Source organism: Mixophyes fleayi, chromosome 11, assembly GCF_038048845.1.
Source record: "Mixophyes fleayi isolate aMixFle1 chromosome 11, aMixFle1.hap1, whole genome shotgun sequence".
NCBI classification, from domain to species: domain Eukaryota; kingdom Metazoa; phylum Chordata; class Amphibia; order Anura; family Limnodynastidae; genus Mixophyes; species Mixophyes fleayi.
The window spans coordinates 58,114,438-58,132,889 of record NC_134412.1 but is presented as its reverse complement, the minus strand read 5'-3'; positions in this window follow the sequence as shown (position 1 = coordinate 58,132,889).

The following is an 18,452-nucleotide window of genomic DNA, read 5'->3' as shown; positions in this document are numbered from 1 at the left end:
CATAAACCAATATTGAGGCGTTTGATTCTTTCTTGATCCAAAATAATCCAATTGAAAAATAACCCAAAGAACCCCTTGCCCAAAATCAAATCCAGCACAGTCCAATAATACAATTTTAAAAAGAAGAAAACAGGAAAAATAATAAAAAAAAACTCCAAATGTTGTTAAAATCCTAACTTAAGTTCTATAGAAAGTTAAAAAAAACACATGAAATCAGGCTGCTATGGTAGCATTCAAGCATAATTGGTCAGACCTCCTATGATTTTTCCAAATCACATTAATGATGTCACTGATACCATGACATAGAACACTTGAAAAATTATTAACACTGATCACTGACATCGTACTACATCTTGTATGAAAATCCTATGACACCTATGTAGATGTCATATCTTGTCTTCATTCTTAATGAGTTTCTTAAAAGAACAATATGGAGAAACTTTTCAGACTTATTGACCTTTTTGTGGGGTACAGTGCCCTTATTAAATAGTGGTAGATATATATCTCTGCCACCACCAATCTGAAAAAGCTCACAGAACCTCTCCCGCAGAATATGGGACATCTCTAGAACACAAGAAAGTGTTCCATAGCATATACATATAAAACAGCATTTCAATCTATATGGGGTGAATAATAACCCTGTGATAGTTATAAGGGTAGCTATATCTGCTATGAACCAACACTGTGATTAGACACAATATATTAAATTCCAGTGGTCCTGTGTACAAATAAAGAATCATGTTAGAGATTATAATAATTCTCACGTATTAAATTATAATACGTATCTGATATTGAACAAGGGCAACCGGCTTTCCCTATGGGTCATTTTTATCTCTTTAACACTTAATTTCAATCTTTTCACTCTATTTTTTAATTCGACGACTTGTGTGACATTTGGTTATTTATCTAATCCTTTTTAATAATAATTACTAATAAAGTTGATTTTATGGTAAAAATTCCTCAGAATAGGAGTGCCTCACATACTACTATATTCAGCTGATATTCATTATCAGCTGTATTTCTTTGATGTCAAGAACAAACAAGGGTAAGGGTTTGGTTAGCTAAATACATATTTGGACATATACAATTTTCCTTAATCCATCGTAATTCAAGTTAGAAAAAAAGCATGAAAAATCTACATAAACAACTACCCAGCTGCACTCTAGCACAGACTGCAACTGAATGTTCAAATTCAGGTGGTAAATATATGATGGAGCAATTTTTGCAAATCGCCAATATTTGACAACTTTGACAGTCACATTTAAAATGGCAATGTGTTTAAAGGCAAATTTGCAAAAATCGCTCCTTAATATATTTACCCAAAGGAGTCAATCGGTATCCCTTTTGCTAGAAGCCAGTTACAAGTATTCTCCAACAATAGTAGGTTGTGTTTTACTTCCCTGGAAGGAGAGTCTCAGGAGATTTTAAAAATTTAGCCTCGGTATAGTATGCGGTTGGGTTTTTTATTTGTGGACTTTTGTTGTTGTTCTTTTTCAACTTTGGCTAGGGTGGATTATAAAAAAAAAAAAATAGTAAAAAAGAAGCCCACTTTCATGCACTGAGCTAGTATCCTATGGGGAGGAGGTGGAATGCTATGTTTTGCATCCCCATAGAGGAACCAGGTCTAAGTCAGGCTTTCCATTTGACAGGGAGAAACCATGCTCTGGACCCCCCTGGTATAGTGGAAACCAAACCAGCCCAGGCTGTCTAACGTTGGTCTTGCTTGGGGATTTGAGGAGGAGTATATGAGGACCTGTTAAATATTGTTTCTTTTTACTTTAAACTAAAGATGCTCAGGCTTGGTTCCCCGAGAACCAAACACACCTGAACTTAGAAGATCCAAGTACCGAGCAGAGCCGGCTCAGTACTTTCACATGCCCTCGGAATTGAAAACAAGGCAAAATATCATCGGTACGTTGTCGAACCTCGCATATTTTGGTTTCCATAAGTACTGCCCTCCACAGTGATCCAGCGCCATTTCAAAGAGGGATACAAAAAGGGTAGAACAGTTCTTGGCAGTCTGTAGAGCAGTTGGGCAGTGTCATAGGTAGAATAGAAAGAGAAGGAGGTAGTAGTGTTCTTCAAAGTCTACAGTGAAATTCAGGAAAGCTCCATTGCTCCATTGCTAATTGTCATTGCTGTAAGAGAAAGAATTAATAGGTCTGGCAGGCTTTGTCTTCTAAATCTGCAGTCCCATAATGTACAGTGTTATATAGGTGCACACAAAGAGGAGAAATCCATTGCTCCATTGCTAATTGTCATTGCTGAAATACAAATACTAGGGCTGGCAAGCTTGGTTTTCTGTGTATGGTGTTGTCAAAAGGGATTCATAGCAGTACGCAGAAGAGCAGGAGCACCAAGCAGCTGCTGGCACCAGTCATAATGATAGTAATCCCTCTATGTTATCTGGTAAAGCCTATGTTAAAGTGCTTAGTGTTTGTAAGTCAGAGAAACCAATATTTAAAAAAAAGCACCTCTCACCTTGGTCAAGAAAAAAAGACCTGTAATCCAGGCAAAGTTATCTGCAGAAAAAAAAATTGCCAACATGCCATTCTACATGCGCAGTGGCAAGGAAAGAATGAGGTCTTTCACCTTTCTCTATGAGTGCTAGTTCTGCAACTGTCTCTGAGGCATCTTCTTGTAAGGTCAGTCGTGACCAAGCAAGACCTTGTCATTCGGACTCCAAAAGTGATGTTCAAATACTTTTACATGTAAAAGCCGAGCTGGTAGGAAACAGTAAGGCATTAGAGGAAAATGTATGTTCAGAATCAGAAGCGACACAAATCCCTGAGGAGAGTCTATCCACGAGTGCTATGTGTAATCCTTACCATTCTGATTCTGGCACCCATAAAGAAGACCCCTTTCAACATTTCTGCAGATGTGTGCCTGAACAGCCCAAGTGAAGCCGGTGATACACAAATTGAGGATGTCACTTTGGATTTGCAACAGGATCAGGGGTATATTTGTGTAGCCAACGAGGGCGCTAATGATGATGGTGATGAGGATGATGTTGTTTGTGGAAGTCTTGCACCAGTGGAAGCAGTTCTTGCACGTGATAAGAAGAAGGCCATTGTCATGCCTGGACATAAAACCAAAAAATCCACCTCTTATGTGTGGAATTATTTTTACCAAAATCCTGACAACAGTTGCCTAGCCACTTGTAGCGTTTGCAAAGCCTCTACAGTCAGTAGAGGTAGGGACCTTAACCATCTAGGAACCTGATCCATGTTACGCCATTTAAAGCGAGTTCATGGCAAGCTGTTGGGAAAATCAGAAACTTATGCTAAAAAATAACAACAAACAGTTCATCATCAGCTGGGTCCTTTCTCTCACCTACATCCTGACGCCTGCAATCTACCCCCACAACACCATCCTCATCAATATCCTCAGCAATCGGATTTGGTCCTGCATCCAAGTTGCTAAGGCTAGATGACTCCTCCGCTATCCTGGATTCCTCAGAAGAATTCTTGAGCGTTAGTCCCACTGCTGCTGCTTTTGCTGGAAGTGAATCTTCATCCCAGAAGCAGACCAAAAAGAAGACTACTAGTAGTTTACAACAATTGACTGTTATACAAACCTTTGCAAGAGGAAGCAAGTATGAAAGCTGCACCCAGTTGCAAATTGGATCACAGACGCGATGGAAACTATGCTAGTATAAGATCTGCGTCCAATATCCACTATTAATACAGCTGGTTTTGGACAGTTACTTGAGGTCTTGTATCCCCGTTACCAAATTCCATCACGACACCATTTCACTAGAATTTATATTCCTCACCTCTACCAGAAGGTTGGTAAAAATGTAATTATTGGGCTACAAAATGCCATTCTACTCACTGTACACTTAGCCACAGATATGTGGACAAGCGGAACTGGGCAGACTAAAGATTATATGACTGTGACAGCCCACTGAGTTGTGCACAAGTACGTAACATATGTCAGAGGCAGGCTACTCTGTGTATCACTGGCATCACTAAGAGGCATACAGCTGACAATCTGTTACAAAAACTAAGGGATGTCATTGCAAAATGGCTTATCCCACTTGGACTCTCCTCAGGATATTTAATTTCTGATAATGCCACCAATATTGTGAGAGCATTACAGCTGGGTGAATTCCATCACATTCCCTGTTTTGCTCACACTATAAACTTGGTGGTGCAGAGCTTTTTCAAAAATAACAGGGACGTGCAGGAGATGCTGTCTGTGGTCCGTAAAATATCTGGACATTTCCGACATTCAGCAACAGCGTGTAGAAGATTGCAGCAGCTACAAGAGCAATTTAATTTGCCCTGTCACCAACTAAAGCAAGAGGTGGTGACCAGGAGGAATTCCACCCTGTATATGCTTCTGCGGATGGAGGAGCAGCAAAAAGCCGTCCACGCTTACTCCACAAGCCATGACATTGGGAAATGAGAGGGGATGTATTTTAGTCAAGCGCAGTGGAGAATACTTTCCGTGTTGTGCAAGGTGCTGAAACCATTCGAAGTAGTCACCTGTGAAGTGAGTTCAGACACTGCTAGCTTTGGTCAAGTGATTCCCTTAATTAGACTTTTGGAAAAGCAGTTTCAGAAACTGAAGGAGGAGATGAAACAAAGCAATTACGTTAAGTGTATCGGACTTGTAGATGAAGTATTTTATTTGCTTCACTAAGATCCAAGAGTTATCAAACTCTTGAAATCGGATCACTACATTTTGGCGACTGTGCTTGATTCTCGGTTTAAGAGCTATGTCTTCTCTTTCTTTCCAACTGACCCATATCTGAAGAAATGCAAGGAGCTCCCGGTGAGCAAGATGACAGCTCAAGTGTTACGTGACAGGACGGTGTCTCCTCCTTCAGTTTCTCACTCAACTGCTGCTAGGAAAAAAGTTAGCTTTCCCAAGAGACCCAGGGATGATGCAGATGACTCAGCCCAAAATTTTGACATCTGGTCTAAAAGAATTGATCAAAAAACATGAAACCTCTGCCGTAACTCCACCTGATCCTACTATCAACATCCAAAGGATGATGGAGGATTACTTTCACTGACAGCATAGAAATAGACACATCAGACAGTCCCTTTACATACTGGGAGGGAAAAAAGGGAATTTGGAGACCCATGTACCAACTCGCTTTGCACTGCCTAAGCTGCCCACCCTCCAGTGTGTACTCGGAAAGAATTTTCAGCACGGCCGGGAACCTTGTCAGCGATCGGCTACTTCCTCAAAATATGGAAAAGATGATATCCATAAAAATGAACTTCAAGTTCCATGAGAAAGGCCTTTCCCGTCAATTACATCAAAATACTGATGTTTCTGTAACAGTGGATTCCAGCGGTAATTAATTAATAATGTGTGACGATGATGTACACACTGATGAGAGTGAGGATGAGGCTGAGGATGATGACAACAACATCTTGCCACAGTAGAGTTCATTAACAACACTGTTACCTTAGGTGTGTTTAGCTCATTGTTATCTTGTTTTGTGGGAGACCAAACAAACCAAGCACTTCAGCTTCAAAAGTGGCACCCCTTATCGCTGAAGTGCTTGGTTTGTTAAAGTGTGCATGTCCTTTTAAAGATCCAACATAAGGGTGGTTGGGAGGGCCCAAGGACAATTCCATCTTGCACCACTTTTCCTTTCAGCTACCGCTGTGTGCCAATGTTACCTACATGTGCTATATACTGTTGTGTACTTAGCAAAAATTTTAGACACCCATTGATGATGCATATGACTCAGCACAACATTTTGACATCTGGGGGTAAATGTATTAAGCTCCGGGTTCTTCAACACCCGCGAGTTCGGCGTCTTCGGCGTTTAAATTTAAAGCGGCACTGCCTTGTAAAGGGAAACAATGCCGCTTTAAATTTAAACGCTGAAGATGCCGAACTCGCGGGTGTTGAAGAACCCAGAGCTTAATACATTTACCCCCTGGTCTTGTCTACTGTTAAAGTATTGACCAGAATTAGTGACACCTTTGCCGTAACTTCACCTGATCCTACTATCAACTATCAGCTTCCAAAGAATGGTGAAGGATTATTTTAAAAATTTTTGAACGGTATAAAGACAACAGTTTTATTAACAAAAAACAACGTTGCTTGCAGAAGTAATGTAGGCATGGATGTCTAAATAGGTGTTTATATGTATTACCTTCCACTTTGCTGCTGTTTCATCAAGTGTTTGTAATTTGCACTTTACATGAAAAGTACCTATCTATATTATAATTTTGTGGTAATTGGGGCTGATACGAAGCTCAGTGATGAACTCGCTTTTCGCTGGGAATTACAATGCCTCTTTTTAGTGCATTGTCTGGCACCCTGGATTGGTCTGGGTCTGATAAAAGCACGCTTCCCAGGGGTGTCAGCGCTCGTTGCCATGTAGTAGCTGTAGAATTACCACAGTTATCCAAGTAACAGGTGGAGTGATCAAATGAACCATAACTGATTTCATGATCCAAGGACAATTCCATCTTGCACTACTTTTCTTTCTGCCACTGCTGTGTGCCAATATTTCCTAGATGTGCTAGGAACTGCTGTGTGTTTGAATCATTGCTCTGTCGCTTAGCATCCAGCCAGGTCACTGCATTATTTGTCCGAAAGTGTATGAAAATAATATTGTGTCCTGTGAGGTGGTCAAAATTGACTGCAAATGAATTGAAATCAGTGTTATTGAGGTTAATAATAATGTAGGAACAAAAAAAGAGCAAAATTATGTGATTTTAGCATATTTTAGCTATTTTTCTTAAAAATACAGATCCAAAACAAAAACAAACGAGGGTGGTTCTGCTAATATCAAAACCAAAACCAAAACACGGGGGTCAGTGACCATCTCAACTTTAAACAGTTTCAGTCCTAAGTTTGGGGTTGATCAGAGACTTATAACATACATTTAAAATTCCACATAAAATCAAAAACAATAGCACATGTTATTAAACTGCTACTATAAAACCAATGTGCAGGTAAAATTAGACTTAAACTTGACAGCAATAGAGAGTCCCTATAGTGCTTTGAAACGGATGAGTTTAACACTATTGGCAATACAAGCTGCATGAAATTGTGACCCAGAAATATTAGGATATATCAGAGCAAACTGTTTTCTAAATTGGTTCTTTTCACGAGAGACTGACTAACAGACTGGTACATCGTATACTTTTTATATTTGGGTATTGACCATAAAGGAACTACCTTTCTTCACCCCGTTGAATTTATGACGCCTTCTATTTTTATATGTGTATTGCATTTATAGTAGCATTTTAGCTAATATGTGCTTTTTTATTGATGGTATTTGGAATATTACATTTATGGTGTACGCCAATCCTTATTTGTGAAATTATTCTGCCAAACTAGTTATTATTTTATTGTTATTATTATTAATTTTATCACTTATTTTCAGATTTGTTCTTTTGTTGCTGGACAAGTTCGAAAGTTTGCACTGAATATTTGTTGATACAGCTGCCTGGATGGGTGCTGCATGCATACAGGTGGTTGGTAGGTGGTCAAAGTTATAGAGGCTCCATTGCAGGGGCCCCAACCAAAGGTATCAGAGGGTGGAAGTGTTTTTATGATTCTTCTACCCTCAAGCTTAGGTCAGAACAAGGCCTCATCTGTTAGCCATGCACAATGGCGCTATAACCTGGGTATGTATGGGTAAAAAACTTGATGTTGCTCTGCCCCAACCACCATCTTTCTTGCTTTGCTACACCTAGAGAATCAACAAGTCTTTCCACAGCTGCAGACAGCGGCCCCATTTCGGATCAGGGGCCATGGAGTATGAACTTTTTCTTTGGCACAGCTCTGGAATGTGTAATGAGGAAAGGGACAATGGAATGTACAACTTAGAAATATGCAATGCACCATAAACTGAAGATAGATAGTGGATAGTATAACATAGATAGCTTACTATGTAAGTGACTGTATAATGTGGCCAACAATGAGCTATACAATATAGCTTTGCAATTTGAATAGTTCTATCAATGTAGCTGCCACTGGGACCCTCAATTAAATAATTATGTCGGAATTGAGCTTGTTTATTTATATTGAAACACTACATGTACAATCAATATAGCGACCAGTATAACAGATGGGCAGCCCTGAAAAATTAGGATGTGACTGAACCAAAACATTTCTACCCTGCTTCGAGCAACATTTAGTTATAACTTGGCTCTGCCCTTCAGCTGCATTGATAACTGTTCATTTCAGCCTGAGTACTTTCAAACTTTTCAAACCTCTTATTCCCAGTGAGCCAATCATGATAGGGGTGAGTAGCACATAGTAGTGTTTGAAACAGGCAAAGTCAAAATATATCTCGCTTCTCACTTTCTTTTAAACAACAAATATATATAATTTGCTCTTTCAATAAGGACAAGTTAGTGCTGGCCTTTGTCTGTGTTTTTCAGATTTCCAATTTGTTAGTAAATAACAGAAATTTAGCACCATCATCATTATCATCATCATCTATTTATTTATATAGCGCCACTAATTCTGCAGCGCAGTATGTAAAATTATAGGGTGCTGCTTGGCACAACCACAAAAAACGGAATTTGTTTTAAACATGTTCCTTATTTTAGTCAACACTATATAAAAAATATTGTTGAACTAAAAATCTGCCACATAAATTAGCCATGTAATATACATAGGAAATGCAACCACATACTGCAAGCCCACCTGGGAAAAATAGTTACGATACTGACGGGTAACTGAATAAGGCACCTCTTCTCCCTCTTCCAGACCTGTTGTAATTGGAGACCAAAGACCAGCAACATCTGTTTCCGGATGGCATCATCATCATCATCCAATGTATCATAAAAAAATATGTCACTTCGAAATGTCCAGCGCAATGAACCTCACAAGAACAAAGTGTCACAACAAACAAAGGTCCAGTGACTCCCTGTGTACATTATTTATTATTATTTTATATATATATATATATATATATATATATATATATATAATATTATAATGTTAATAATGTTCTGTCTTTGAATATTGTAATGTTAATAATGTTCTGTCTTTGAGTTCTTAAAGATGTATGGCCTACTTAATTGAGTAAAGTAAAGCAAAAAATAGGAGTAACTGTGCACCATGCTGCAATGGAAGGGGAGGTAAATTTAAAATGTGGGGACAGATTTATATTTGGGGTAAGGTATGTCCTAGATCAACTTTACATTTCAGTGTACAAATAAGCTATGAAGCATTTGTGTGCTACATGAAAAAACAGACAATATTTCCCTTATGTGCAAAATAAACTAATTTGCACCCCTTGCATTGCAACATGGCCAGGAAACTTGAGTAAGAAAACTTACTCAGTTTTTTCTTAAGTTTCCTTAATGAATGAGGCTGTTTGGGAATTTCACATAGATATGGCATTAATTCCATTAAACCCAGTATCACTTTATGCACATTCTTTATTCGTATTGAGCCTGATTTAGTTGTATTGCTTCCTAAGAGAAAGAGACATCATTCTACATGGGGAAAATATATATCATTGATAGATTTTATTACATGGCTTTCTGATTATGCAAATTTAAAACCAGAATCCTTACACACATTTATTATGTGATCAATCATAATTCCCTATAATCTTTATAGCGTGAATTTTGTTCCACCCATATTTTTCTTTCTGGCTTATGGAATTTAAGATAACCATTTAGGAGCCTTTGAATTCTTAACAGTCTAATAAAAAGGGTTGATTGTCCCTCTATTACAACATAGAATCACTGAATGGACATTTTTCACATGAAGAATAGGCAATGAGATTGCCACTACTTCTGCTGCCAGTTCATTATAACCCAATGGAGTATAAAAGTTTCACAAACAGTAGACTTCTCAACTATCACCACTGGGCCAGGAGGGGGCCGTGTAATTTAACTCCATTATTCCATTTTTTAGTTCAATTATATAAAAGCCATGATAATCTGATATAGTGGTTAAGTCTGCTCACATACTCAGCTAGTCACCCTTAGTGACTGTTCTGATATGCCCATTATACATGTCATTTTTATGAATGCAAAAACAGCACCTGTTTTGTGGACATTGCACTGTGCATGTCCACAAAGAGCAAGCACACATAAGTGCACATGCAGAGTTGCGTGCACTTGACTGGAGAGGTGGATCAGAGGAATAAGAGTTCTAATGTAGTTCAAATACAGTTAACATGTGTTCACGCAAATGCAGCTGATGCAGACCAGTACATATATGCCTGTCAGGTGCCGTATTTATTGTGCTGGAGGGCAGGTGCAATACTTGTTGCTGATGATGAAGGTGGACACTATTGGTTACTTCTGGTTTGTTGATTGCGGATTGACGTCTTTAGCTGATGCCACTTCCTTCATTGCTATTGGCTATATTGAAGGACTTAGCAGACATTTGTTTGTGTGACTTTATAGCTATTTGGCAGTCAGACCACAACAGCAAAATGTAAATTTTGATTTTTACAATGAATAACAAATCTGCTTCATGCTAGAAAAACATATGTTGCAAACTTTTTGGTTTAGAACATTTACATTAAAATTATGTTTGTCTAGGCTTATGCCTGGCATAATATGCTTTTTTTGCACTTGGGGTAAGCCTGGAGCACATGCTGCCAATGTAAAGCTGTACCCATTTATAAATGCGTCCGGCTCAGCTTATAGGCGCAAAATCTCCATTTTTGTGTGCACTTTTTTTTGTGTAAATTACATAAAATTTGCGTGCAACTCAGCATCAGGCCAAAGATTGCAAAAGGAACTGAAAGCTAGAAAATGTAGTTATGTTAACCCCAAATGATCACCGAATATTTACACTGATATATTTACATTGCATCTTTAACTAGCCACAATATATGACTATACAGACACAGAATAATATAACTTAATGGCAATATAATGCTCAAATGGCATTACAAAGCAATACAAATTGAATCTCTCAAATAGTAATATCTTAGTTAAATACATTAAAATTCTAGATGTTATCACCCAAATATTAAAATTAGAAATATATATTTGCTTCTGTGTAATTTGCCAAATCATATATCAAAAGCATGCAAGCTTATTGCTTAAGTGTATGAAATTTTATGGTGACAATTTGCTTTGATCCAATGCATTATATTAAATTTCAGCATATTAACTTACTCTGCATGTCATTTCTATTAGCATGTTCTATGTCACTGCATATTATTACATTGCAGTGTACAGTATTTGTTCCTCCTGTGGAAATAAGTGGTGTTAATTCCTTACCGTGAATTCCCAGAATCCTTGTAATCCGTACATTTCCACTGAACCAAACATGTGTGATCCAAGCTGTGCTGAAATCTCGTCAGAGCCAATTTGACAAACTACTATGGTAGTCTCATTAACATAATGAGAGTGTGACACTACAGCTGGAAAGATGCTTATTTGTGTAGCAATTTGGGATAATAGGGAATCACTTGGCTAATTACGTATAACACAACAGTCTCTCTTCCTAGCTCCCATCAGAGACCAGCAACAAGCAAACTCCAAGAAATTAGGAAGGACAAAATAAACCAAGAACCTGAAAATCTTACATTCTGCAGTTTGCCTATTCTGTTTTCTTGAAGGAAATTTTGAAATGTATAAATAAACAAGGCTTGTTCGGCCAGTAGGTCTATGGCAATGTATTCATTTATCAAGTTAGTATATTTAAAGGATGGTAAGGTAGCATGAATGCTTTGAAAAATCTTACTAGATTTGGTAAATAGAGATAAGTAAATTGATTCATCAAGCTTTTGAGATTCTACTAATTTCAGCAATTTGTAGGCTCAGAACAATTTTGTAAAATTTATATATGGAAAAAAGTTCAAAAAAAGAAAGAATCAGAATGTAAGGGTTCATCACTTGTTTCACATTTCAATAACTCATATTCAATAACCAGGAGTGGTGTACATTACTGACAGGACAACCAGTCGTGTTGCTGTTTTTGTTGGAGTAATTACATAGGTCTGCAAAATTTAGGTATTGAAACCTTTTTTAATAATACTTTTCTATTCTTCATTAAACTCCTGTGTACATCAAGAAATAGTATATAAAAAAAAATACCACATCACATTTACCTATAAGGTGGTCACATACATTTTATAAGAAAAAGCAAGGAGTTTAATTGTTCTTGACATATTTATTGTGAAATATGAAGAAGTGTAGATGATATTACTGTGTTTTTGCCTTAGTTACATAATAAAATAACAATAAAATCAAACAATAATAGAAACAAAACCATAATTATTGAAAAAACCCGATAATATCTTGGTTTTGTTGTCTTCATATACTCCGTTTTGTCACTTTTCGATTATAAGTTTTTTCTGTGTCCCCTCTGTGTATCATCCAGCAGTAGTCAGCCATCATGCTGACGTCCCAATGACCCTGGTATCTTCTTTCTACATCTTTAACGTCTTGGTGGAACCGTTCACCCTGTTCTTCACTGTAGTCTTCAGGATTATTCGTGAAATACTCAAAATGGGAATTCGAAAAATGTAAACTCATATAGCAGCCAAGGTTTCTGTAACTATTAAGCATTTCCCTGACAATTTCTTTATAGTTTGGATCCTTGACATTGTTTAAAAATTTTGAAATCACTTGTTTGAACGAAGTCCACGCTGAAAGTTCCACAAAATTCATTACACTTTGTTTCTGCCATGGCGCAACCTGTGGTGGAAATAAAGAGGGGTGGGAGAGGGGTAGGGAAATAAAAGTGCAAATATGCAGACAATATACTTAGGTGCTAAGAGGTTTAGCAGTTGATTTTAGCTTTTTTGCGGTGATTTTCCGTCTATAGCTCTTTTGCTTCTGTCTATAGCTCTAATGCAGTGTATATTGCATGTGGTGGTGGTACCGTTATTAGCTACTGTTATTAGTCTTCAGCCCTGGGGGTTATGTCGGGTAGAGTATGTTTATAGCCCCAAAATTTTATAGCTCGTGGTATTTAGGTCAGTGATTATGGCTTTGTATACAAAGCCAATTATTTATAACTCGTGATTTGTTACCAGTGGGTGGTTATTCCGTTAGGGTTCTTCTTTGGTAAAGTTGATATCCCTGACGAAGTCTCCAGATGAAACGCGTTGGTTACACATCACAGAAAAGCGAACCAGAAGGACCCTGAGAATCTCCCACACCAATACCACCAGCTTAACAAACCACCACAAGACCTAAGCACCAAGCCGAGGGAAAAAGACACGAGAAAATCCTATCCACCTCAAAACCGGAAGTTAGGCATTTGGAGCGCATATGCGTTCCAAATGCCGGTAGAAGAAGCCACTCGGCCACAGCTACGAGAACCCGCTCGGCCCTAGCTACAGAAACATCTCGGTGACTGGGATCTCACCACCCACCACCGTAACAACCTCCCAGAACATCCAACAAGGACATTATAACTTAACAAACTGTTCTTATAAGAGCAACAGAGCGTATTAAACATCACCAATCTTATACACCTAATGCTAGCCATAACACATATTTGCACATACTGACTACATATCACACACACACACACACCATCCAGAGTCCACCACACACAATTTACTAAAGGACATCCACCACACCTTCATCTCATACAGAAATCCACCAAAGGGAACCCATATCAGATACCACCCACTATCCACACAAACACACGAGCTATAAACAACTTGCTTAGACTACAGAACATTTAACACTCCCTGTAAAACACCAACTTTACCAAAGAAGAACCCTAACGGAATAACCACCCACTGGTAACAAATCACGAGCTATAAATAATTGGCTTTGAATTCAAAGCCATAATCACTGCCCTAAATACCACGAGCTATAACATTTTGGGGCTATAAACATCAAAGCTATAAACGTACTCCCCAGGGCTGAAGACTAATAACAGTAGCTAATAACGGGACCACCACCGCATGCAATATACACTGCATTAGCGCTATATACAGAAGCAAAAGAGCTATAGACGGAAAATCACCGCAAAAAAGCTATAATCAACTGCTAAACCTCTTAGTACCTAAGTATATTGTCTGCATATCTGCACTGTTATTTCCCTACCCTTCTCCCACCCCTCTTTATTTCCACCACAGGTTGCGCCACGGCAGAAACAAAGAAACAACCAACAACAGACGCGGGAACTGGCATACCCGGATCATCCGTAACGGCTGCAACAACCATCAAAATACACAAATCAAGCGCAGACGTCCAAGGTAAACCCCCTAGAAAGGGCTAACACCTCCCACAATATTCATTACACACCTGAAATGTTCATCTTTTATTAACTTTCTAATGTCAGGGCCTGTAAAAATGCCTTCCTTCAGTTTAGCATCGGATATGTTAGGGAATTTGGTGCAAAGATATTTGAAATTTTCTCCATCTTTAGCCAGTGCTTTTACAAATTGTTTCATCAGTCCTAATTTTATATGCAGAGGTGGAAGTAAAACTTTATTTGGATCCACTAAACTGGATTTGATGACATTATTTTTTCCAACTCCTAAACTTTTTCGAGCTGGCCAATTGTTTTTTTGACAAAGTAAATTTTTAGCTCTGCTATCCCATTCACAGTGAAAACATGGGAATTTGGCGTAACCTTGTTGCTGGCAAAGTACCAAGCATACAATTTTAAGATCTCCACATATTGATCAGATGTGTCCTGCATACCCAATCAGTTCCAAAACAGTTTTCAAATTTTCATATGTTTCTTTAAGATAGACTGAATGTGCTGATGGTATTGACACGTATGTATTGCCATTGTGCAATAAAACAGCTGTTAAACTTCTTTTTGAATAATATATGAATGTATGTGTCCTGTGTGTGTGTGTAGTGTGAACTGTGTGTGTATGTGGTGGTAGGCAGGGGTTAAAATGAGGCGGCACAGGGCAAAACTGTGTTGCATCTGTTGTATTTGGTTCCACCTTTGCCAGCTCACCTTGTAGTTGTAGTTGTTGTGTGTGTGTAATGTTCCTTTAGACAGTATGGGGTTTAGGCCCTTTGAAAATTTCAGCTCCAGGCCCATGTGGACATTAATCTGGCACTGGTCAGGGGGGTGGTGGGGGAGTTTTATGACGAGAACTGAACTGCAACGTTCTATACTACCAACTGAATTCATTTAAGACAATGTTTTATAACAAATGTAGGCAGAATACATTTATTATTTTAAAGAATATGAAAAAAATTACTTATTCATAAATACACGTTTTGCAGAAAAATGTGATGTGATATGCAAAATCAGAAATTCATTTTCGTGTTCAGAAGCCAATAATCTATAAGTATCACATAAATTCGTTAAAAAAGCTTTTTCATCGCAGACCTGTGTTATCAATGTCATAGGTAACTTCTTGTAACTTATAGCTCAGGTACTAGACTCAATACTTTGCAAGGGAACATTAAGGAAATATGGGACAGAAACAAAAAGGGGAAGTTGAAGGGGGTCACTATGGGTGTTTATATTCACTCATTCAGATATATAATAATATAGTGGTTGGCGGCACTTGCCAGATGCCTATCTTTATGGTATTATAAGCATCTTTCAAACACGTCTACTCTGTTTGTTTGTATTTACAATGTATAACATATTTATTAGCCTTGTGTTTACTTCATAGTAGGGGTCTATAAACCCAAAAATGCAGAAAGATTTGTTTAAGCTTAACAATTCATTGCAAAAATGCTATATATTCCAATTATATATTAACACCCTTTAAACTATATTTACTCTGCAACTTATATGTAAGAAAAGTTAGTAAGCAGCCCAAAAATTCAGTGCAAAATGTCCAAGATGCAGTTCAGAATAAACTTTGATCCCACCGTACATCTCTAGTATAATGAGTACATCTAGATTCCTGCCATAGCCCATCCTGAATGCTTTACAAATGTATTTATTTATATTCTTTGTAATACATTATTTTTAGTTACATATTTGTTTTAGTTTTCTGACTTTTCAGCATCCATTCTTGACCGGTGATACTTGGCTGAATGGACAGAGATTTCAGTGAATATCTAGTCAGATATGTAGGTGTGCAGGTGGTCAATTATAATGTCCAGCTACAAGTTCACTTATCAGGTTTGTAGACACACACTTTATAATATTTATTAAAAAGTAATGTATAGAAGAGTTATGTGCAGATATATTGCTGATGTTATGTATATGCTGAATTTGCCTTTTGCCTTTTTCAATTGTGATGTGTACATTGTATGTTACACTCTTAATGTGGCTTAATTAACATTCTTTGTATTGTGGAATATTCCTATCCCATTATATCAAAATAAAATATTTATGGTAGAAATATTTTAAAGCAAAGAATACAGAACTGCATTGTCAGAGCTTCAAAGTAAGGCTCTACTACCTTGTGGTGCCCATGACTTATTTTAAAAATACATTTCACTACATAATAGTTTAAATAATAAGGATCACTGGTGTTTACAACTGAATTAGACTGCACCAGTGTGAACTCCATGGCATGGTGTAGCCAATGAGAATATATGTGTGTATGTATTGAAGGTCAGAAGGTTTGTGTTTGTATGGGGGCAGCGTATGGGCCCTGGGTTCAATAGACATCTTCCCTTTCCCAGTCAGAGTCCCACTTGTTGGACATGACCTCTGTAGGCACTGCTCTGCTTTCTCTCCCAGATTCCTACCTTGTGTGGCGCACGGTGGCATCTTCTCTTCTTAGAAGTGTGCATTGGGCTGTGGTACTATAACCTAGCACCGCAATTATGTTACTCGTTCATTGTTTTAGGCACACTATTAAACCTGGGACCCTAGGCAATTGCCTAGGTCCACTTAGTGGAAGCACAAGCCCTGGGGATAAGAATGCAAGTGCATGTGTATGTGGTTTAGAAAGCATGTGTGTCCATATAGGAAACCTTAACGCAAATACACACATAAGGGCAAAAGAATGCCTGCACATGCGTGTGAGGGATTAGAATGCATGCACACATATGAAGGAACATTATACATACACATGCTGTAGTGGAACACAATGCATATGTGTATTGGGGATCATAGTGCATGCGTATAGGGAGTCAAATATTATTGTGTGCATATGAGGTGTCAGAAAGCTTATATATGTGAAGTTATAAGTGTATTTATTGATATCTCACACAATATTGACTTTCTTGCTATGCTACAATCTAAACCACACTTACACCTATACTATGCTACCATCTGCACTACACATAGTTGCCAACATTTTAAAATGCTCTCCAGGGACAAATTGTTGCACCCAAGCGAGACATGAGAAATATTTGACAGTGTGAAAAAGTATAGCCAAAAGAAGGATATTCCAGAAATGAGTTCTTTCATTGTGCGGTCCATAATAAGTTGAGAGATATAGGAAACCATATTAAGCTGAGTCTGGTTTAGCAGGTGTCTTTATTTATGCTTTTTCATTTATGTTGACTCAGAAGTGAAATTGTGGGGTTTTGAGACTGTACCCAGAATGAAAACTATAAGATCTTGTCATCTTGGAGGACAAAAGAAGTTTGACTTGAAATGAATTCTACATTTATCGTCTTCTCTGTTATACACAGCTATAGATGGCCCAAACAACCTCCTGTGATTTCATAGTTGTCACATCATCAGGGATTTCCTTGCATGAGATAAGGTATAGCTAGGTGATGTGTCTTTCTTACCTGTCAGCAGGGCTGCCACCAGAAATTGCGAGGCCCAGTACAAATGCAACAGGCAGGGCCCCCTCGCTTCCTTCGCTCACACCAACCTCATTTTTTTAATTATTCTCATCCCACCCCCCCATTCTCTACAGTCACCCCCCATCCCCGGTCCCATTTAACCCATGTAGTAGTTTACTTCTCTGCATCTTCTTGCTGTCTTCATTCAGCTCCTCTCTATTGACAGCGCTGTGATGTTATTAATTACATGACCTCAGCAATGCTGTTGGGAGTCTCTGTGCCTTGTCGTGGCTCTCTGTCCGGGAGCTGGGCACCTTGTGGCTCGTTCTGGAGCAAATGGTAGTAGCTTTGGGGCCCCAAAAAATTTGGGAGTGGAGGCAGAAATGCTGCCAACAAGAGGGACCACTGACACATCCTTAATTATGCGCAGAGGTCTCTCCCCACATCACCTCTCACATCTCAGGATCAGCTGCTGCCTAGAAATGGTGCCCACTACCTCCCTTAACTCACTGCATAGGCACCCTCCCCTAATACATTTGTTACGACCCAAGGCTGATGGGGCCCCACTCTACTGTTGGGCCCCATACTGCTGTACTCCCTGTACCCCCCAGATGGCAGCCCTGCCTGTCAGTACTCATAAATCCAGTGTAGCCTAGATCATTGTTGATAATATGGGAAACTGGAAGCCTGGTCAGTGCCAAGACATGGTACCCAGTACAAGGGTACTAGACTACCGACCTCCTACAAACATGCAACAGCATATTTTGACTGCAGCTTATGCACTTGTTATACCCAATTTGTGGCTACAGTAAGTAAATAAATGTGCATCCAGAAAATTACTCTGCTGCAGAGACTGGAGCAAGAATTTACGCATGATGCCTTTCTAAGAGCTGTTGCTAATGTAAT